Source organism: Diabrotica undecimpunctata, chromosome 6 (assembly GCF_040954645.1).
Source record: "Diabrotica undecimpunctata isolate CICGRU chromosome 6, icDiaUnde3, whole genome shotgun sequence".
Lineage (NCBI taxonomy): Eukaryota > Metazoa > Arthropoda > Insecta > Coleoptera > Chrysomelidae > Diabrotica > Diabrotica undecimpunctata.
The window spans coordinates 98,024,805-98,049,114 of NC_092808.1; the positions used below are offsets into that span (position 1 = coordinate 98,024,805).

The window sequence follows — 24,310 nt, forward strand, 5'->3', positions numbered from 1 at the left end:
AAATGTACCCCGTTAAGTAAACATAAAACTTTTTAGTTTCACATTTTTTTATTTATAATTAATTAGATTTGTTACTATATCTTCCGGAAGGGCTTTTGTTGTTTAATAAATAATTGTGAAAAGTGATATGTCATATTTTTTTTAAATTACTACAACTAGGTCCTTTTTACTAGTAGATCTATTTTAATCCAACAAATTCAAAGCCATTTCCAAAAATTGTTTAACGAAAATATCTTATTTGTATCCGTAACAACAATATTAAATTTGAAAAAACTATAATTGCGTTTTTCTCGAAACTTTAGACTTATACCACTTTTCTCCAACACCCGCCAATTAATTTGAGTAAAGTAAAAAATACATTTAACTCTTAATCTAAATAGAAAATAAATATTTTGTTTTGTGGTTGTGTAATCTTTGAAGAGATTAATATAGAATCGGTACGAGTCAAATAAAAAAAACACGTGTCAATAATAGTTTTTTTTATTTAAATTTCAAAATTGAACATAGGCAGTTTTGCATGAGTAATTTTAACTTATGTAGTTTTGCAGGAGCAATTATTCAACTTAGACAGTTATAAAACAACTAATTGCTAATAAATATAATAAACATGTCATGTGCTATTGTACACAAAGAGAATATAAAATGTTTTTAATCTTAACATTAAACTTCTAAATCTACGTTATCTTGCATTACAGTATCTTCATTGTCAGTTTCTTCAGGAGCACTGTCACTTTGGTCCCCTTGGAGAAAACGGTAATATTTAAGGCTATCAAAAGTAATCCAATCTTCACCAAAATGCTTAATGAGAAGGCCTTTCACATCTTGTAATTTTGTTTGCTGCACAGGAACTTCAACATCCATGATGGTAGGTTTCATATTTTCGAAGGATTTGCCCCTTTTACAAACATTTCCGTAACTCAACAGCTCAGATGCATAGTGTGGCTCTCCTTTAATTGCAATTTTGTTATTTTTATTCTTTCTTAAGAAGAATCTCTTAAAGGCCTTGAATTGAAAATGCCATGAACCAGGTACCTTCACTACATCTTTAACGGTAGTTTTCCAAATATAGAGATTAAAATCGGTACCGAGCCTTAAAACCGTACCATATTTCTTAAAAATATCGAAGTTTGTGTCGGGTTTGACAATTACTTCAATAGGTCGTATTTCTCTTTCTATATTTCCAAAAACTCGGTCAGGGGGTAAAAAAGAATGTCGAACAACAGGGTACGTCACTGTAACTTTTTTGATGTGTTGTGATGCTTATGTTTTAAGCCAATAGGCCAACATTCCCACAACTATCGTATTTTTGTTCTGGCCTCCACAGCGATTACAAAATAACCTGACATGAGAAATAGTGGCTTCAAAATTGGTGTTTTGTAATCGATAAAATAATGCTGAGGCTATCTGATTGGACCCTCATAGCCTCGGATTCCATCCTGTAGTGTTGAAGAGACAGTTCCGTACACTCATATCCTTGCTTTAAATTTTCTTGTGCACATTGTGGCATTACTGGTGGTCGCTTGGGCATATGCCTGTAAAAAACGGTATATTCTACATGTGTTTAAGTTGTTAAAATTAATAAATAACATAAAAATGTATATAGTAGTAATGCTCACCGTTTAGATTTTTTACGTTCTCTTTTCCATGTAGGTAGACTTATACAGTGTGACCCATTTCGACTTGAAACACCTCTATAAAATTTGAAGTTGTTAACCGATTTTAACCAAATTTTTTTTTAATGTCATGAAAAAAAAAGGTCTATTGCGGGACAAAATATGAAATATTTAGGTAAATTTTCAGGCCATTCTACGATACTTTTTCTTCGTCGAAAATGGAGAATTTGTAGTAGCGATTTTTTTAATAAAAAAATTTCTACGCCAATGGATTTAAAGTGGCTTCAAATACCTATGACAAAAATTTCATTAAGATATATTCATTAATAACAAACTTATGACAACTTAAAATTTTAAAACTCACTAAGAAAAAAACACTCTGTATTAACAGACACATGGAAACATAATTTTAATTTAAATCCTAGTTGCTTCTACCAATCCACTATCTAATTCGATACATTTGTCGTATCGTTTATGAATATTTCTAATTACATTTTTTAGTTGTTGGGGAGTAATTTCTGCACATGCCTGTCGAATTCTTGCACGAAGTTCAGTTTACGTCTTTTGCACGGGTTTGGTAGGCTAATCTATCAACGGACTACCCCGGCCTATCTAACGGTTCGGAAAATTTTCATTTAGCCATTGCTTCACGGTTCTGGCGTAATGAACAGGACACGTATCTAACTGGATATACAAATTTAATCGTTCATTAATTGGGAGCTCATGAATAGTATCCCACAAGTCGGTGTATAAAAATTCTAAAAAGTTCTGTGAGTTCAAGTTTTCTTCAAAAAAGAGAGGACCAATAACTCGCTCGTTCAGTATACCACACCAGACATTGATTTTTTGAGAATACTGACTTTTACAGCTTATTACCCAATGGAGATTATCTGCGGTCCAATAGCGACAATTCTGTGATGATACTACTCCATTTGTAGTGAAAGTGGCTTCGTCGGTAAACAACACGTTTTTTAGAAAATTTATATTGTTTAAATATTCCCCTTCGGCTCATAAACAATATTCTAAACGTTTTGCTTCATCGCCTTCTTGTAATGTGTGTAAGAATTTAGGTTTGAAACGTTTAATATTATTTACCATAAGACATCGCCGAATACTCTCTCGAGGCACATTCAAATATAAACTGGCATTCCTTAAACTGGCATTAGGGTTATTTCTGAAATGATCTAAAATGATTTGATCATTTCCTCTTCTTCTTTGTAACGGGTTATTTTTTTAAATTAGTTTTGATACTGCACCATATTCATTAAAATATTGTATTTATTTTGTTTACCGTATCGCAGCTAATATTAGGACAATCCACATGTCTGTCATTAAAAATATTGTACAAACTTCCCTGGCACTTCTATCGTAATCTCCCAAAAGACGTATAATTTCAATTTTTTCTCTCAAACTTAATCTTGCAGCCATGATACAAAATATTATTTAGAGAATTTGAACTAAATATTGTTGCAGATATTATGCATAAATTTATGCTAGCGCTGAAATTTGTATGGCACAAATAATGTCAAACAGTAATATGGTTGTCATGGCAACTGAGATTTAAGTTGTAGCATGTAAAGTTAATAATAATGTAAGTGCGTTACTTGCATTAAATTTTTATGCTATTTTAAACATTTTTTCGTTTAGTAGTGGTTTATTATTAAACTTATTAGAAAAATAATTAGTTTTATGGTTATCTGTTGATACAGGGTGTTCTTTTTTGACTCGTAGCTTAGTGAGTTTTCAAATTTTAAGTTGTCATAACTTCGTTATTAATAAATATATATTGAAATTTTTGTCATAGCTACTTAAAGCCACTCTTAATCCAGTGGCGTAGAAATAGTTTTAATAAAAAAATCGCTAATACAAATTCTCTATTTTCGACGAAGAAAAAGTATCGTAGAATGCCCTGAAAATTTAACTAAATATTTCATATTTTGTCCCACAATAGACCTTTTATTAAATTTGGTTAAAAAAGGTTAACAACTTCAAATTTTATAGAGGTGTTTCCAATCTAAATGGGTCACACTGTATATAATCCTTTTACGCCCTTTCCTGTCTGATGCCAAAGTTATTTCTTTTTCTTGACAATCCATTATATTATTTTTCCAGAAAACAGTATTTTTTTTTGTTATTTATTTATTTATTTATTTATTATTTTATTTATTTGTTTATTTTTTTTCCATTTTAATTTTTACAATAAAATTTCACAATTTTAGTTTTATATTAATAATGTGTTTAATTAGAATCTCATAGATACTTTTATCTTTAGTGGCAATCAAAGCTTGTAGATTAAAAGTTTTTCTTATATATTGTGTAATATAAATTTGATATATAAAATAATCTATTTTTTTTTTTTATTTACAATCTAATATCATATGTTCTGCGGATCCTAATTCTCCACATTCACAACAGTTTGTGTCTGACAGTCCTATTTTATGTTTTTAGGTTTATGTTGTGGAACTAAGGAGTGGCCAAACCTAAGTCTACATATATAAGATATAAAGACCTTGTTGCCTTCATAGTCACTAAACCAGCTTTTAGATGGGATCTCTGTTTGGATAGTTTTATAATAGAGTTCCTTTTTGGAATTAATATATCATTCTTTCCAGTTGTTGAAATATTAATATAAGCATAGGCGTCATTTAGTGTTAACTTATATTCGTAGTTAGTGTCTAATTCTGTAGCACTCTTTGCTAGTTTGTCTACAATTTCGTTATTTTTTAAATTGCAATGGGCTTTTATCCAACAGAATAATATTTATTTACCTTTGTATTTGAGTTCAGTAAAGTTTTTTATTATTTCTATAACGATATGATTGTAATGTTCTGTTCACTTCTCCAATTTAGTTAGAGCACTTTTGCTATCTGAAAGTATCACGAATCTATCATTATTGGTGATCGTTGCTATGTACTGCATTGCTCTTAATATTGCTACTAGTTCTCCTGTAAATACCTTGGTATCTCTATCTAGACCAATTCCTTCTCTGTATTGTGTTTTAGGGTCCCATATAGCAGCAGCAACTTTAGAGTTAATTTTTGAGGCATTTGTATAAATTTGGTAATATTTTGGGCATAGTATTTCTATATCTGTATTAAACATATAGTTCCCTAGATTCGCTAAGAAATTCGAATAATCTCTCATATAAATTGGCTGTATATTAGGAATACTAATTAGATATATTTGAAATATGGGTAATATTCTTGATGTGTATAATTTATTTTTAAATTATTATCATTATAGGTATTTATGTTACTATCATGTATAAACTCCATAACTACTGGATAGTGATCTGAACCCAGATTTATATTTTCGGTGTGCCAATAGCACGTATAATAGATATCTCGTGAGCAAATTGTTAGATCCATGGCTGATCCAGGGGACCCCGAATTAATGTTTCAGAACCATTATTTAAGAAATTTAGTCCACATTCTTCCCTGGCTTCAAAAAGATTTATTCCTTCGCGATCAGTTGTATCACATCCCCATATTTTATTATGACAATTGAAGTCTCCCCCCCCCCTAACAGTGATTTGTTACAACTATTGAAGAACCTGACGCACTCATTATTTGATATACATAGTTTAGTTACTATTTAAATGGGAATAAGCCACAATTAAAGGTTAAAATACGTTTATTGACGTTTCAATTTTCACTTCGGAAATCGTTCTCAAAATACAAACATTAGTAAATTAAACAAATCTTGTTTTTTGTTACTTAGTGAAAAATTCTTCTAATAATTTAATTTTATCTGACTTATCTATATTAACAATTCAGACATACATTATACATTTTAAAGTAGACGACTTTAAAATGATATTGCCAATATTGTTGAGTTGCGTTCCTGGGACGACTTTACTTATAAGATAGTTCATTCGATTACATGAAATCAACTTTAACTTAAGAATATCCGTCAGAAAAGATCATAACATGTAATTCGTCTTTAAAAAGACAAACACATGCCATGATGACAGTAAAATTCTCCTGTTAGTGATTCCATAGTAAATTATGAGGGAATATATAGCTAAAAAAATATTATCAAATATATGTTTTTAAAAAATGTCCCTTATTGTGTTCCATTGTAAGATTTATTTACTTGTTAGCTCCATTTAAAATTTTTTCTAGACTGTCTTTAAATCCTTCCAAAATTTGTTTATTTTCTGTTGGCAAAAATTTTTTACCTAGAATATTTTTAAATATTGTTAATATATTTTTACTAAGATTTTTGTTTATCTGAGAATTTTGTGTTATTTGTTTGTGATTGGAATGTTCTTAGAAATTGGTATAGGCGGGTACTCAGAGGTGCTAGGATTTGTCAAGATATTTTCATGTTCTTCCGAATATGGGTAAACAGACTTCTTTTGAGTAGCTTCGCTCCATTTTCTTTTTGTTGTTATTGTATATCTATTACCTACATTTGATGTTTTTAGAGCTGATGTGTAGCTATTATTGTATTTTAATTTTGCTGCTTCAAATGCCATATTTTCGTTTACCATAAGATATTTAGTACCCTTTTGTTTTTTAAAATCAGGACATTTTGCTCGGTCTAATACTGAGTGTTTTCCAAAACAAAATATACAGGTAGGCTTTGTTAAGTCACTTGCTTCAGATTCATGTTCTTGTTTACATTTTCCGCACCGTTTTTTTTTTCTCCACATTATGTCATAACATGACCATATCTTATACAGTTGAGACACTGTATTACTCTAGGTATATAAGGTTCTACCTGATGTATCATTCTCGCAATGAAAACGTGTTTTGGTATCATTTGTCCTCTGAAAGACACCACTATAGTACCGGTCTCTATCAACTCGTTTGTCGTTTGATTTTCTTTTTATTCGTTTTACACTTAATACCTTAAAATTACCGTATCTACAAATAATCTTCTTCTTCAAATGCCATCTCCGCGGCGGAGGTCGGCAATCATCATAGCTATTCGAACTTTTGAGACGGCTGCTCTGAAAAGTTCATTTGATGTACATCCGTACCACTCTCTCAGGTTGCGCAGCCATGACATTCTACGCCTCCCTATGCTTCTCTTTCCTTGGATCTTTCCCTGCATGATCAGTTGGAGCAAGGTGTATTTCTCTCCACGTGTAATATGTCCGAGATATTCCAATTTTTTTGTTTTTATTGAATTTAAAATTTCCATTTCTTTGTTCATCCTTCTCAGAACCTCTTTGTTTGTGACGTGTTCTGTCCATGATATTTTCAGAATTCTTCTGTACACCCACAGCTCAAATGATTCCAGTTTTTTCATTGATGTAGCATTTAAGGTCCAAGATTCCATTCCATAAAATAAGGTCGAAAAAACATAGCACCTCGCCAACCTAACTCTTAGTTCCAGTTTTAAATCCCTGGTACATAGAACTCTTCTCATTTTGTTGAAATTTGCTCTAGCCTTTTCTATTCTTATTTTTATCTCCTGATTGTAATCATTTGTGGAGTTAATCATTGTTCCCAGGTATGCATATTTGTCCACTTGTTCGACGTTGGTTTCGTTTATTAGAAGATTCTCGTTATTTCTTTGAGTTTTCGATATTTTCATAAATTTCGTCTTCTTGACATTCATTGTTAGACCATACTCTTTTCCATACTCTGCTATTCTGGTCACCAGTCTCTGAAGATCTTCAATGTTTTCGGCTAAAATCACAGTGTCGTCCGCATATCTAATGTTGTTAATGGGAACTCCATTTACCTTTATTCCAGCTGTTTCACCCTCAAGAGCTTTTTCAGGACCTCTTCGGAGTAGGCGTTGAAAAGAATTGGCGACAATACGCATCCCTGTCTTACTCCACATCTAATTTCAATTTCTTCTGACAACTGTTCGTTAACACGTACTACAAATAATAATGTCTTTTAATTCGTTTTCTGAAATACCTTTATCGACTCCTTTAATTACACCACTTTTTTGAACTAAAAAGTTTGGAATGTATAAGTCATCATTTTTGTCTAATAGGTTTTTACTTTCTATTAAGATATTTGCAATTTTATAGGAGTTACATTCAATTCTAACTTTATTTCTACCAATGACGCTAATATTAACTATATTATCTTTTATTGTATGTTCTGTAATGACTGATTTACATTAGTACTATTATTATCGCTTACCTGAAAAGCTGGAAAAAAGTTGTTTGGTTGTGGTTTTAATACATGTGAAGCCATGAAACTTTGACTTGTATTTTCACTTAGCTGTGTTTTTTTCTTCATTATCCAAATCCATAGTATTAAAAATATTAATGTTCTTTCCTCGATCGGGTGGATGGCCTTTACCAATTGTATTGATTTCCATTGTAAAATTTTAACACTTTAAACACACTAACACCGATCTCACACTGAGAACGGTCAATCCGCTTTGGACAAATATATACTTTGTCAAAACCAAGTTTTCAAAGATAATAAATTTTAGTTTTTGATAATTACCAGAGGAAATTGATTACAATACAATATCTACTGAAAAAAACAGCCAAAATTCAATATTTTTTAGAAGAGATCAAAAAAATTTTAATAACTTTGACAGTTGTTTTTTTTTTCATCTCAATGACCTATGTGGACTGTAGTTATTCAACAGGGTTTTTGTTCAATATCACATCTCATAAAGGGGTTGTAAAAATTTTAAGATTAAACTAATAGAAGAGTTGATTAAGTACAGGTTTAATTATTCCAAAACAACAAACATTCAAAATTAAAGATATTAAACTGACAAAGAGATAAATTGAGAGTCTATGGATGTAAAACTGTTTTAAAATGTTTAATAAAAAGTTCTTTTATATCTACCAGGCCTCTTGTATACCATGATGGCTAGTGATCACTGGCTATTTATCAATCTTAAAGCAAATCTGCTGTGGTTTTCAAAACTTTGTGCCACGGCTTACTAGACTACTACACAAATCAGTATTCTCCTACACAAATTAGCAATCTTCTTAGAACTTTGACAATTTAGCGGTGTAATCACTAAACCAATATACCCCAATGACGTATTATAAATTATATACTAAGAAGACAATTTTCCTAACTCACTCTTATATCAATTAAATGGAGTTAAGGTACAATTATTTTAACCAACATTTTAAATTACAAACTTTTTACATGTGGTTGACAAATTTTGCAACACAAGTGTGTACAACTCAAACTAATCCAAGGTACTAAATATTTTGTGGACTTTATACTTCGCGCGCTAATATTTAATTTCGACTTTAAAATCACGCGCTTTCGGAATACTAAGCGAGCTACAAAGACTTGGTTGCTTTGGAAGTACATGGGCTATAGGAACGCTCCAACGGCTGCTATTTAGACCCTATTTGACCTCTCTCTTTTATACATAGTTATAATGTAGGAGGCGAGATTTAAGATATTGTAGACTATGTGAAAACCTAAGCAAAGTAATGCACGAATAGTGAGAATTTCTGACCATAGGATACCAAGATACACCCGTAAGTACCGTTATAAGTGGACATGTCTTAATGAGAGGGATGAGGCAAAAGAACCAGTTGGCCCAGACTTCTAGGATATATGTGGCAAGTGCGAAAGTGTAGAGTGAAGAAATATGTATTTGTAGTAGTTTAAACATTTCTGTTCCACCAGGAGAATGTACTTTTATAATTTATGTAAAAATTTTTTCAATTTTGCAGTATGCAAGAGAACTTGCAACCATGGGCTCTTATAAGCTAAGGTGGACTAACGTCACAATATATGGCTTTTGTTGGAAAAACTGTTTTGTAAAAGTAAATACCAATGTGAAAGTCAGGATGCCAAATAAAGAGTTAAATATTTAATATATATACAGAAATATTTCATCGAAATTACCATGCTTTAAACAAAAAAACAGCTTTTTAATTATATTACTGTTGTGTGTCTACTATTTATCTCCAAAATATTTTAATTAGTAAAGCAGACCTTTTGAAATAACCTTTCGAGAACCAATTTAAAATTCAAATACACCAGCAGGATATTAATAATATTTCAACCCTGCGAATAGTAAATTGTTGTGAACCGTTTTCAAAAGCTGTAGATTTAACTTCCTCGAAACATCAATTCAGTACAATCTTAGCGATCCCCTTTTATTGGCAGTTTCGCTGGTATTACAATCATTCGATTTTTTGGGAAATATACGTCAAGGCCGAAGTAAATGGATTTCTCAGCTGTAAAATAAACAAAGTGGAAAAGTTTATTAGCGTTTTTAGAGCTTTCTTAAGTGCATTACTTTTTTATTTGGGTATTTTAAAATAATTCTAAAATATCAAGAACCAATAGTAAGATAGCAATAAAAATAGGTAAATATGTTATGTCAAACTTATATACATACCAGAAAAATACAAAACGGAATAAATTTGTATAAATCTATTAGAAATAAGAGAAATAAAATCAGCGAAAAAGTCCAAGTTAGCAGTTATAGATTTCTAATTTTCTGGACTCGATGATACCATGCATTATAATGCATTATAATCCTGTTTGTATTGTCATAGATTCTAAAACAATACTAGGACTATGATGATACAAATACAAAGCAGATCATAAGGATTTGGATATTATTTAATGTGCGAATATAGTTTTAAAGGATATGCACAATTCCCCAAGGCATGCAAACCTACCACATAGCTAGAAATTGAATTAACTATAATATAATATCCTAGTTCAAAATAGGTAGAGAAACGGAATTAGTAGTATGCAAGCTTATCTTAATAAATGTGTAGCATTAGATAAAATCTTATAATAACTTAAATACAGTTTTAATTAAAAAGCACAAAAAAGTTTAACAGAAAACCTATATTGTGGTTTTAAAAGACGAGACAATAAACATCTGAAAAATTCAATTAACAACTGAGTAAAGATAAAAATTAATGATAAATGATTGTAATGAAATTGATAAATTTTTCGCAGATATCTGAAGCTTTTAAGACATAGGTGGAGGTTACTAGATGATGAATAGATGAAAACGTACTCGTATTTTATCTTGCGTTTTTTTTAAACAATAATTTATGGTCACAATTTGATTTTTTGTCTATACGTTTTTCCCTTATATTTTACATAAACAATATTTATGTCATTTTTTTATATCAAGAATATGTTTATTTTCCCTTTTTCTAAATTAAAATTGATAAATAATTTACGGAGATATTTGCAAAAAGCAGTTTTTTTGCACTAACTTATAAATTTTATTAAGTTTTTTATTAACAAAATAAATTGTTATTAATGCATTTGAACATTAAGAAATTCCATCCATCCAATGGCACTACAGCCCAAATCGGGTCTTGGCCTCCTTCAACAGGCTTCTCCAATCATCTCGATTTACCGCTGTTCTTTTCCATGAACGCGTTCCCAGGCAGTTCCTGGCATCCTCATCGACTTCGTCTTCCCATCTCTTTTTAGGTCTTCCAACAGGTCTTTTTCCCTGCATTCTTGCATTTAGTAATTTTCTGGGGATTCTACTCTCATGCATGCGGACCACGTGCCCTGCCCACCGTAATCTCTGCAGTTTAGTGTATTATGCTAGAGTTGGTTCGCTATATTGCTTGTATATTTCTCTATTATACCTAATTTGCCAGTTGTTGTTTTCACTTATTGGGCCCAGTATCCTACGTAATATTTTTCTTTTAAACATCATGGCTGTGAAACCCATGTTTCACAGCCATATCTTACTATGGGCCTGATTATTGTTTTATAGACCCGGAGTTTTGTTTTCCGGTGTACGTCTCGCGATTTGAATATGTGTCCCATCGCGAACAAAATAGGCTTTATTTGCCAGCATAAGCCTTCTATTTATTTCCGGTTTTTTTTCATTGCTTGCGACCAGATCCATTCCTAGGTATGTGAATCTATTCACATGTTCTATATCGTCAATAAAGTGTTGTTGCACCGGTCTATTTGATCTGGTTTGTATGAGTAGTTTTGTTTTATTTGTATTTATTGCTAGCCCTACTGCTTCTGCACTCTGTTTCAACTTAACGTAGGTTTCTTCCGCTGCATTCACTGTTCTGCTCATATTAAGGAATTACCGTCTTTTAAATTTGTGCGAAATTTCCCCCCATCGGTCAAATAGTTTAAAAGTTATTTAATGTATTTATTCCTAAGGCTAAATATTTAAACTATTGAACTTGCTCTTTTATTGATGCTGGAGACATTTAGCAAATTTCGTAGGATTCTTTAATACTTAAAATATCTCAGAAGTTAAACGCATATTGCGTTTTCATCGAAATTATTTACAAAATGAACGTTTGAAAAAGAAGTATGTTTTTTAATTATAAACAATTGTAATAACTTCTATATATTTTAAGCTGCAGACTTGTATGTACAACCATTGGATAGCTGGTAAAAAAACTCACATTAAAAAATAACCTTCTATGACCAATAGAGACGAAGTTAGGGAATATTTTTAAAAAAATCATATCTCCATTGTTTATAAACATTAGTAAAATTTGCACAAATTTTGAATGAAAATCTAAACTTTATATTGAAAGATAGTTATAAAAATCATTCAATTTTTCAAAACATACAGCCCTTCGAAACTAAAGTACTTTCGAAAGATCGACATAGGAAAGTGGAGGGGATAACTGTTTCAGCTTCGTTTTTTTTTTTTTTTCGAAATCGGAAGTGCAAATTGAAACACGTAGGAACAATTTACATTATCTCGGCTTCTATTGTAGCTAGAAGCCTCTTTTTTTTTAATCTGGTGTACTCTACTAAATCAAACGATTTGTCCAAAGAGAGATAAAAAAAAACAAAAAAACAAAATTTTTCTACGGAAAATGTTATCAACAAATGTACCTAAATCACATTAAATACATTTGTAAAGTGTTTTGATAACAACGAAGAAGAACAAGAATTCGATGATAGCTGCTATTGAGTTTTACTTAATTTGTTAATATTAATTTCTTTTTAATTTCTGTGACTCAGCCTATTATTCTGTTTATAAACAAGTAGATTACAGAAAAGTTTTAAGGGGTGCTATGAGCACCCCACGTGGCAGTTGACGTTTTGCAAATGCACGTGGCAAATGGCAGGTTAATAAATAAATTAAGATATATTTATGATACAGCCAAAATTGCGTTCATTTTAAAGAAATTAAGCAATATATCTGATGATTGATCTGCCATTATAAGATTAATTTTATTCGACTCCTATTCGTCCTTTCCTGGAAAGAGGACAATAAAGGTCTTTTCGAAATTATATGTAGGTTGCATTGCATCTGGTACCATTTTCAGCTCTGGGTTATTTTAATTACCTCTCCAGATTTGATTCCGGTCTCCCTTTGCCTGGCTTTCTGGCATCTTATTTTTCCCCTATATGCTCCTATCTTTGCCTCCTTTTTCATCCATATTTTTAATAGAGTAAGGTCAAGCATGACCTTTATGGTAGTCGTTATCGCTTATATCATGATTAAGCATGCTTCTCGTTGAAGGTTACTCATGTTCGCTTTGGTGATCTTTTGTAGGCATTTGGACCACCATATTAGTGCACTATACCTAATGATAGGTCTAACTACAACCATATATAGCCAGTAGATCTGTTTGGGTTTCAAACCACATGTTTTCCTATATATTGTTTGACATCGTTAAAGGGAAAGCTTTGCTTTGTTAGTTATTCTTACCAAATAGGCTTTCCACAAAAGCCGCTTATCTATAATTATACTAGGATTGACAAAGTTTTTTTTGTGGTACCACTTAGTAAGGATATTTAATGTTTCTAGAAGTGTGCTGAATAGAACCTAACCATATTTTTCTTGTACCATAATTACTAGATCATCTGCATAGGCCCGCACTTTTACCTTGTGTGCTTCAAGGCACCTACAAGCAAGACGTAATGTCTTTGAAAAAATATTACCAACGTTATCTTAGAAGAATGTTGAAAGTGACCTGGAAGGATTTAAGAACCAATATCAGCGTCTTGAAAGTGACGAACTCAACAATTATTAAATCCATGATTGTGTAACAGCAACTTCGGTGGATTGAAAGCGTGGTCCGAATGTCTGACACGTGTCTCCCAAACCTAATACTGTTCTCAAAAATTATAACTCAACTACAAAAGCAGGGAGGACAACAGAAGCGATACAGGGATAATGTTAAAAACAACATAAATTAAGGTGACATCTACTTTGAGGTCTGGGAGAATGCAACCACAGACCGCCCAGTTTGACAAGGAAAGGGCGTGAAATTAACCTTAAATAATCCCCAGCAACTGGTTGCCAACAGACTGGGTATGCTATGATTTTAGTCGATTATGTGGTCCAGATTTGGCCTATTTAGTCACCATAGAATCCACAACTTACTATTTGTTATTAACCGTAGCACAGAAGATATTTATCATCGTTTGAGAGTTAATGCCTATAATGATAAAAAAATTTAATTAATAAACAAAAGTTTGTCGGACTACGTAGTACATGATAAAAGATTAATTTGTTTGGACGATTTCTAATCTCTACAATATTAAATCACGGGAGTTATAGTCGTTGACCCCATAAGCCAATACCCTAAATCCGATGCATCAGCACCTGAACTATGATCGACCTGAATATAAAAGTGCAACTTGCGAATTATTGTTTTATTTTCCAATGTGTAATGTATTTCATTTTAATTAATTATTATTCAGTCTGATTTGAAACTTTGTACAGTGAAGTCTAATTTTAATATTGTAACTTTTAAGAACGCAATAAAGTTCTCTCGCATTTGTAAATTAAATAATTATTTTTTAAAAATCGTCCCTGAAGGGCAGAAACTATCAGTGGCGCAGTCTTAGTGGATTTTTCGTGGAATTCCATTGCGGATATTCGTGAGTTTTAACTCTTTGACGAAAAAAAGAACCGGTTTCCGTTTTCATAAACTTTTCGAACTGTCAGTGATTTTGGGCTCCATCAGGACATCCAGAATTTCCAGGGACATCAGAATAAACAAGCAGAAGTACATAAATGTGGTAAGCTAATAATTTTTATTCATATTCAGACTCCTCTTTGCCTATTAAATCCTTTTGTGAAAATAATAGTCAAGAGTACGTATTATTTACTTATTATTTTTGATAGATAAGAATATAATTAAGAAAGAAAAGTATTAAATAAAAATAAAATGACTTCACCAAGTATTTCAAATGCTACTATTATTGTACCTAAGTTAGATATCGCAAATTTAGCCATTATTCCTCGTTTTGATGGCAATATCAATAAACTTTATAGATTTATAAATGCTACCGAATCAATCTTACAACATTATTTTGATACAACTAATCCTAATAGCTTTCAAAATTGTTTATTATTGAACGGTATATTAAATAAATTAGAAGGAAGAGCTGAAGAAATGATTGCGATTAGCGGCAATACTGATTGGGATGGTATAAAAAATACATTAATTTTAAATTTTGCTGATCAAAGAGACGAAAATTGTCTAAATCAGGATCTAGTTAATCTTAAACAAAAGCCAAACGAATCACCTTATCAATTTCATGAAAAGGTGCTAGATTTATTAAATTCTATTTGTAACTATATAGATTTACACCATCTTGGTCAGGAACGTATATACAAACGAGATTTCTTTAACAAACAAGCATTAAAAACATTTTTAGCAGGTTTAAGAGAACCTTTAGGACCCATAATTCGGGCAATGAGACCACAATCTATCGAACAAGCTATACAATTCATTAAAGAAGATAATATTAAATACTATCAAAAAAGTCAAAATTTTAATACTAATAATAATAATAATAGTAACAAATATTCTAGAAACCCGAACTATAACTTTCATTTAAATTCCCAAATATATTCTCGCAATAATAGACATTTTCAACCTTCACAATCACATCAGTATCAAAGAAACACTCCCCAAAACTATCAGTATAATGTCCAAAATTCTAATAGGCCAACTCAAAATGTTTTGCGACCAAATCCAAATTTTGTTCCCAATAGACCCACTAACATGAGTACATCTACTAGGAATAGTATTCCCCAGTTCAGAAATAGCTTTCAAAACACTAACAAGCCAGCTCAGAACGCTTGGCGATCAAATCCCAATTTTGCTCCAAACACATCTACTCCTATGAGTACTACTACTAGAAATAGTACTTCCCAATTCAGGAATAATTTCCACAACCCTAGAAATCCAAATTAAAATTTTACATTCGAAGAACTATATAATACTGAATACGAATCGATTAATAATAGTGATTACCAAAATACTCCTCAGACTTCTCATCAACAAACATATGATATTGTTAACGAAGAGCATCATCAAAATTTTCAAGACGGCATCTTTCAAAACCAACCGACTTAATAGAATTAAATTTTTCCACAAATAAAAGAGAACTGCCATATATTCAGATTCATGATCCTCCATTAAAGTTACTGGTAGATACAGGTTCCTCTAAATCTTTTTTAAACCCCGAAAAAGCTAACCTTTTCTACAAAAATTATATCATTTATGAACCCTTTGTTGTTTCCGCAGTATTTCAAAGTACAAAGAAGGACTTTTGTGCAGAAATCCCCATTTTTTCAGAATTTAAGCAGGAAGGTAAAATTAAGTTCCATCTTTTTGATTTTCATAGAAGTTTCGATGGTCTTTTAGGACTAGATAATATAAAATATCTTAATGCCAAGTTAGATTTCGTAAATTCTCATTTAACTACTCCTTATTCTAGTAAACCTATAACGTATTATAAATCTGACCTAAAAATAATCTTTAAACAAAAATTGGACCCCTTATCTTGTAGTGTAGCCAAAATTCCAGTTTCTCAAAAATCAGGATGTATATTTATCCCTGACCAAACTATTCAAAAATGTGAAATCCCTGCGTGTCTCTCGAATGCAATAGACGGTTTTGCTCTAGTCGAAATCTATAACCGAACCCAAGATGAAATTTTTGTCACCTTAGATGCTCCAATTGATACTGTTCCCTTTGACGAAAATTGTCATGAATTATTTCATGCAGACATAGTGCCTGCTGACAAAATCGAAACATTTAATATTGAAAATTTAATCCGTACATCTCATATGAACTCTGAAGAAAAACAAAATATTCTAAAAATTTGTAATAAATATTCTAATCTTTTTCATAGCGAGGATAAACCTCTTACATTAATTTACAAATAGAGTTAAGCATTTTATTAAAACTAAGGATGAACTACCTATTTATAGTAAATCGTATAGATACCCCTTTGTTCATAAACCAGAAGTAAATAGTCAAATAAACAAAATGTTAGAACAAGGAATTATTAGACCAAGCAACTCACCTTGGTCCTCGCCTATCTGGGTAGTACCCAAAAAACCAGATGCATCAGGAAAAAAGAAATGGAGAATTGTCGTTGATTATAGGAAACTGAACGAGAAAACAATTCCAGACAAATACCCATTACCAAATATTATCGATACACTTGATAAATTAGGCAGATGCAACTATTTTAGTACACTTGATCTAGCTAGTGGTTTTCATCAGATTGAGATGCACCCAGACGATATTCCCAAGACAGCTTTCAATGTTGAGAATGGACATTATGAATATGTTCGTATGCCATTTGGACTTAAGAATGCTCCTGCAACTTTTCAGAGAGTTATGGATGATATTCTGCGAGGTCTTCAAGATGACATCTGTCTTGTTTACTTAGACGATATAATTATTTTTTCTACCTCACTACAAGAGCATATTGTAAATTTAGAAAAAGTTTTTAAACGTTTACAAGCCAATAATTTTAAAATACAACTAGATAAGTGTGAATTTCTAAGAAAAGAAGTAGCCTATCTTGGTCACATTGTAACTACAGAAGGTGTAAAACCAAATCCAGATAAAATTAATGCAATTGTCAAATATCCAATTCCTACAACAGCACGCGAAATAAAAGGATTTTTAGGATTGTTAGGATATTACAGGAGATTTATAAAAGATTTTGCCAGATTAACTAAACCATTAACGAAATGTTTAAAAAAGGATGCTAAGATAGAACACACTCCAGAATTTGTAAAATGTTTCGAAGATTGCAAAAATTTATTAATTAATGAACCTATACTTCAGTATCCAGATTTTGATAAATATTTTATATTAACTACTGATGCAAGTAATGTAGCAGTAGGAGCCGTATTATCTCAACTGGTAAATGGTCAAGACAAACCAGTAGCTTATGCCTCGAGAACATTAAACGAGTCCGAACAAAACTACAGTGTATAGAACTACTATAGAAAAAGAACTTCTTGCGATAGTATGGGCAACTAAGTATTTTAGACCTTATCTATTTGGAAGACAATTTAAAATTATGACAGACCATAACCCTTTACAGTGGTTTATGTCTCTAAAAGAACCAAATTCACGATTAGTGAGATGGCGTTTAAAATTAAAGGAATTTGATTACATAATCGAATACAAGAAAGGAAGTTGCAATGCAAATGCAGACTCCCTATCTAGAATAGAGATTCATTGTAATGAATTTTTAAAATACATGGAAGAACGAAATAAGACTCCGACAAGGAACGATGATGATAGCGTTTCGATGGCTGTAAATATCGACGACGAAATTAACGAAGAAAATTTAGAACAAGGAAATGACCAAGATAACGACATTGAAGATAACGAAGATGATGGAGAAACTGTACATACTAGTATAGAGGATCCAATACTAGGAATGCTCATTTCTGATAAACATCTCAATGTTTTTGATCACCAAATTGTAATTGATTTTGTTTTACACTCAGCTGCCAAACCAAAAATTGAAAAAATATTTCCCAACAGAAAAAGACTTTATATCCAAATTTCGAAAAATAATATTGTACAAGAAACTATTAATATATTTAAAAATTACATTGGCCCAAAATACCAATATGCTGTGTACTTCAAAGAAGACACCTATATACCAGAAATATTAGAAACGTTAAAAAACTCTGTTGTACAAGAATTCTTCGACATACATAAAGTAAAAACTCTTTATGTTACTACAAATAGTACCCAATCTAAACGATCTATAGAGAGATTTCATTCTACTCTAATAGAACACCTACGAATAATTAGAAGTAAATCAGATGGAAAAATTGATATCTTAAATCAAATGCCTTATGCTATTTTAGGATATAATAACTCAATACATTCCGTAACTCAACAAAAGCCTATAGATATTATAAATGGACACATTAACACTAAAGAAATATTTGATATGAACATAGACCAAAAACTGAATAATAATTATATGCAAAAACATAGAGATATAACCAAAGAGATCTATAAAGAACTTAATAAAAAATTGATCGAATAAAAAGAAAAAAGTATTGAATATCACAATAAGGATCGACACGAACCACTCACATACGAAGAAGACAGTGATGTTTACAGGAAAAACACTACACTTGTACGAAATAAACTTAACCCTAAATTTATGAAAGATAAAGTTGTTAAAGATGCAAAAATTAAAGTTGCTACTCAAAAAAGACTTTTACATAAACAAAACTTAAGACGACCAAAAACTAACCGGAAAAAACTCTTGCAGGTTCCTAATGACAACGATGATGGTCCTGGGCCTTCAACAAGCCGAGACTAAAGACTTAATAAACAAATTTTATTATCGACAGATATTGTAGAGAATTTTAATAATACTATTTCTCTCATAAAGAGTAACCAAAAAGTAATTTTCTCTGGTTTAGAATCTATTCGTTCAAACCTTAATAAATTTATTTTTAATTTCGAAGATTTCCTTATAACTAGAAATATTTTAGACCAATTAAGTATAAGTATAAATATTATATTACAGTTGCTAACAGAAATAGAAAACTCTATAACATTTGCGAGACTAGGTATTTTAAATAGTAGTATAGTAAAGATTAATGAACTAAAGTCAATATTAACTCAAATTATGAAATATTCAAGAAATGAACTAATTTATCCGAATATCACATCAGACATAAATAAATATTATAATATCTTAGAAACAGAAGCGTACTACTCTAACTTGACAATTGTTTTCGTTGTCCATGTTCCAATAGCTTATCCCGACGAATACTCCTACTATCATTTATACTCGATTCCTACTGTAAATCGAACTACCATAGTACCCCCTAACACCTATCTGATAATGAATGAAAATTTTTACCAATACACATCTGTACCATGCTCCAATCTGAAGCCAAAATTCTTTTGTCCCGAGAATCATCTGAAAAGTAAAAATGAAGAAGACTGTCTATTCCAACTCCTTAAACTGAAATCTAATCCTACGAGATGCCAAAGAATAGAAGTTCACATTTCAAAAAATATAATCCAACAAGTAGATGAGTCCCACTACATCGCTATTTTGGTAACCAAAACCAAAATCCAAATGAACTGTACTAACACAAAACTTCAACTAATTTCTGGAAATTATCTCATCACAGTTCCCTTCCAATGCCAGTTTAGCACAGAAGACCAAACATTTAGCAATAATCGCCTCATTTCTGAAAGTCAGCCACTATTACTTCCGAATATAGTTATTCCTCATCCTCATCAAGAAGAGATTCCCAAAGTTCATATCGAAGATGTCCAACTGGACCAGATTCATTTAGTTAAGAAGAAACAAGAAGAAATTAAAACATTGATACTTAAAAACTCAGAAGCTACTAGTCCTTTTAATTTTTGGAACCTATCAATAATATTTTTGATTATAATAATTTTTGCATATTTTGGTATTAAATGTATAAGAAGAACGAATTCGCAAAGAAAAGATGATAGTCCCATGGAGAGTGTTCACATCCAAGATGATCCTGAAGAAAACCTACCACAAGCCCAACCTAGGTCATTTTTCAATTCCATGAAAAATTCCAGAAACTAAGGGTGGAGGAGTTATAGTCGTTGACCCCATAAGCCAATACCCTAAATCCGATGCATCAGCACCTGAACTATGATCGACCTGAATATAAAAGTGCAACTTGCGAATTATTGTTTTATTTTCCAATGTGTAATGTATTTCATTTTAATTAATTATTATTCAGTCTGATTTGAAACTTTGTACAGTGAAGTCTAATTTTAATATTGTAACTTTTAAGAACGCAATAAAGTTCTCTCGCATTTGTAAATTAAATAATTATTTTTTAAAAATCGTCCCTGAAGGGCAGAAACTATCAGTCGGGTTAAATAACAACAACAGTCATTAATCATAACACGAACTTATTAAAAAAAAATGAAAAATGCGAAAATAAATGGAAAAAAATAGGAAAGGGTGGTTATTTAAAACTATCGAAAAATCTGTATATATGAACAAAATCGTTCTTAAAAATAGGTAATCCAAAATGAAATTATGATAAGAAAAAACGGTTTATAAAAATAAAACGACAAGCTCAAAGGGAAACAGGTTAATTAATATCTTTCACAAAGCGACAAAAGAAGGAATGTCATTTCTATAGAAATAACTTGGCAAATTCCAAGAAATATGGAAATAAATCCACGCTTTTATTCAATAATTACTTTAATTAAAGTTAGGGAAATATAAACGCAATTCTACGTATACTAAAGATCAAACCGCCCATTTTTATGAAGCCTTGCCTCCGAATTTTCATCCCTTACTAAACTTTCCGTAACTATTGCGTACTAACATATTGGTTTTTATTCCTTAACTTAATCTCCATATTCTTTTTAATTCTACAAAACATATTTGTCACAAATGCAAGTTTAATAACAGCATATGCACAAGTAACACAGCTAGTAATACAATTTTTTTAATCTGCTGTGTTTTCATAACTTTATAAAATGAATAAAACATTAATAAAAAAAATTGGTTACTCCAGTATTTAGAGACGAAAATGCCAATGAGCCTCTAAAAAACACACGAACAAGCTGTATTTTGCTAAGAACGTTAATTTTGGAACCTTAAAAAGATCCAAAACAGTTTACTAGTCCTACTCCTGAATTTTCCCATAAAACCCTTACTAGTATGAAAAAAAAATCATTTCAAATGAAAAATTTAGCTAAAATAATTTTGAACAAATATATTTATTGGCACTTTTTGTGTAAAATGAAACGTTCTCTCAAAAATAACCTTGAAATCAGTGAAAGACAATTAATTGTAAAATTTCGATACCTTTTGATCAGAGTCCTAAAGTCAATTTTTATAAAGGTGTTACACAAATAAACGTTGCGCAATTTTTGCCATTTTTACGATTCTTATAAGGACAATGAAATTGATTACTTTCATTGACCGGTCACTATGAAAATTCCATTGCTATAGAGCGTTCCACGTTAAGAAAATAACATTGCGGAGATAGGACCATGTATTTCTTATGGACGATAGAAGCGCAGCGATGCCAGGACGAACACAAGCATGATTCAGGGTTGTATTATTTGTATTTTCTTTTTCACATACATGAATTAAAATTAATGTTTTTTAACGTAATTGACCAAAAATGCCCATTCGAAAAAAGAGATGAAAAGTAGGAAAAATGATTTTAATTAAATAAATAGTATTTAAAAAAGATCATTTTATTTTATATTATTTTAATTATAGTAACGACACTATTTATTTTTCGGTGAGAATAACATATGCCATTAATCATGGAAGTCAGTAGAAAATATTTCTTAGCTAAATCAAGCATTTTGCCGGCTATTAAAGATAAGCAATTAAACGGACCGCTTTGCATATATCTAATTACTAATTGCAACTTAAAATAATACGGTGTGCGTATGTCAGCGATTTTGTGTCGTTGTCTGACTACATAATGATAATAAGGCTTTGCAGTTCTTTAGTAGTTATTGTCACTTTACAGTTAAATATTAATTGAAAATGGAAATTCAAAAATTCAGCCAAGGGAATATCTTGGACATCCGTGCAAAACAAATTGTTTTAAATGTATTTAATTTTCACTTAAATTTAAGAAGTGGTGAAAGTGAAAGAGAAATTTAACCGATAAAGTAAGTGCTATGACGGGACTAAGTTCTAGTACTATTTCTAAAATACGCAAAGAAACTGCGGAAGGAGGACCAAGGCTCATAGAAAACATACCAAAAGTAGAGTGAACAGCAGAAAGTTCACTTACGATGCAGTAGTTCGTACGCAGCTACGTGCCATCGTGCATAGTTTTTTCTTTAAAAATTTACCACCGAGATTGAACAAAGTTTTTGCACTGGTTAAAAAAGACATAAGATTTAGCAAACATGCCACGTACAACAATGAGGAGAATATTCTAAAACGGAGGCATCAGTATTTGCGTAAGATAAAAAAATTTCGTTCTCAAGGATACACCGTCGTTTATTTGGACGAAAATTTAGTGAATGTTGGACATTAGTGTTTCCAAAGAATGGAAAAACCTCTCAGTGCCTTCAACCAAGGATGCGTTTGTTAAGGGGTTGTCAACAAGCCTAAAACAGCCGACACAACGAGGCCCCCGATTTGTTATAGTGCATGCGGGTAGCGAATTGGGCTTTGTAGAAGGTGCTGCTTTTTAACTTTTAGCTAAAAAAAGCGGACTATCATCATGAGATGGATGGTCCTATATTTGAATAATAGTTTAAGGAAAACTGCTTCCTAATCTTTTAGAGAAAACTGTTGTGGTGATGGAAAACGCTTCGTACCATTCGAGGAGGGAAGAAGTGATTCCCACACAAGCCTTCAATAAAGATCAAATTAAGACATGGTTGCTAGAGGAAGATATCTTTTTTGAAGAAGATTATTTAAAATCAGAGCTCATGGAAGTTATAAATGCATACAAAGATACATACATAAAAAGACGTATTGCCTCACACAACACAGAGTTTAAGACCGCCGCTATGGAACAATTTATAAGAAATGCAAAGTATTGTAAACTTTCTATTAAGGAAGGGCAAAAATTTTGGGTTATTGACGGGTTGATGGACGATATTGATCCTGTGGTAATAAATGTGACGGATCACAGTGATAGTAATGAAAGTGATAGCGATGATAGAGAAGATAAAAACGATGTTAATACGCAGTGAGTAAATTATGTGATAGTGTGCAAATCGGAGGACACAAAATGCCAAATCCGAAAAGTCTGTAAATAATAGTCCGGCAAAAGGAAAATTAGGTAATAGTGAGAAGAATTTCATGTAATATAACTTTGACAATGAACTCGCAAGAAGGAGACCGAACTAGAATGCTATCGTACGCAATCTAAAAGTCCACAAAAAAATAAAACTTATCCATATTAAATTCCTTGGTTATTTTTTGTAAGATTTGACGTAGAAAAAAATCTTTTTTCCACGTACGTACTTAAACGACTGTATACAATGTTGGAGAATATTTTGTAAATTATACTCAAAGAAGTTATACCTCTATAATTTTTACATTTCAACAAATTTATCTTTTTGTATAGTAGATATAGTAGACTCCAAAGATGGAGTCAAGGTGAATGGCGTAAATATCAACAGTATCAGATACGCCGATGATACAGTGTTAATTGCGGATTCCGACGTAGGTCTACAACGACTCATCGACAAGACCAACTCGACCTGTGAGCAATTTGGTATGAAAATAAACATTAAAAAAACCAAAGTGATGTCAATCCGAAAAAATCAAAACGTAACTCAACCTTGCACAATAAATGGGCACATTTTAGAACAGGTCAATAGATTTAAGTACCTGGGATGTTGGATCGATAGCAGCCTAAATCCTGATCTAGAAATAAGATCGAGAATAGAACGGGCCAGAAAATCTTTCGAAAAAATAAAAAAACTGCTTTGTGATTCTCGAATAAAACTCGAAATTCGACTACGTTTGTCAAAATGCTACGTCTGGTCGACTCTTCTATATGCAGTTGAAACGTGGACC

At 31.5% G+C, this 24,310-nt stretch overlaps 1 protein-coding gene across 1 annotated transcript in view; it reads left to right on the forward strand.

Annotated features, from left to right (window-relative positions):
• Nucleotides 1–24,310, forward strand: part of LOC140443612 (annetocin receptor-like) — a 720,544-nt gene that overhangs the window by 175,837 nt on the left and 520,397 nt on the right. The gene's annotated exons all lie outside the window — the stretch shown is intronic.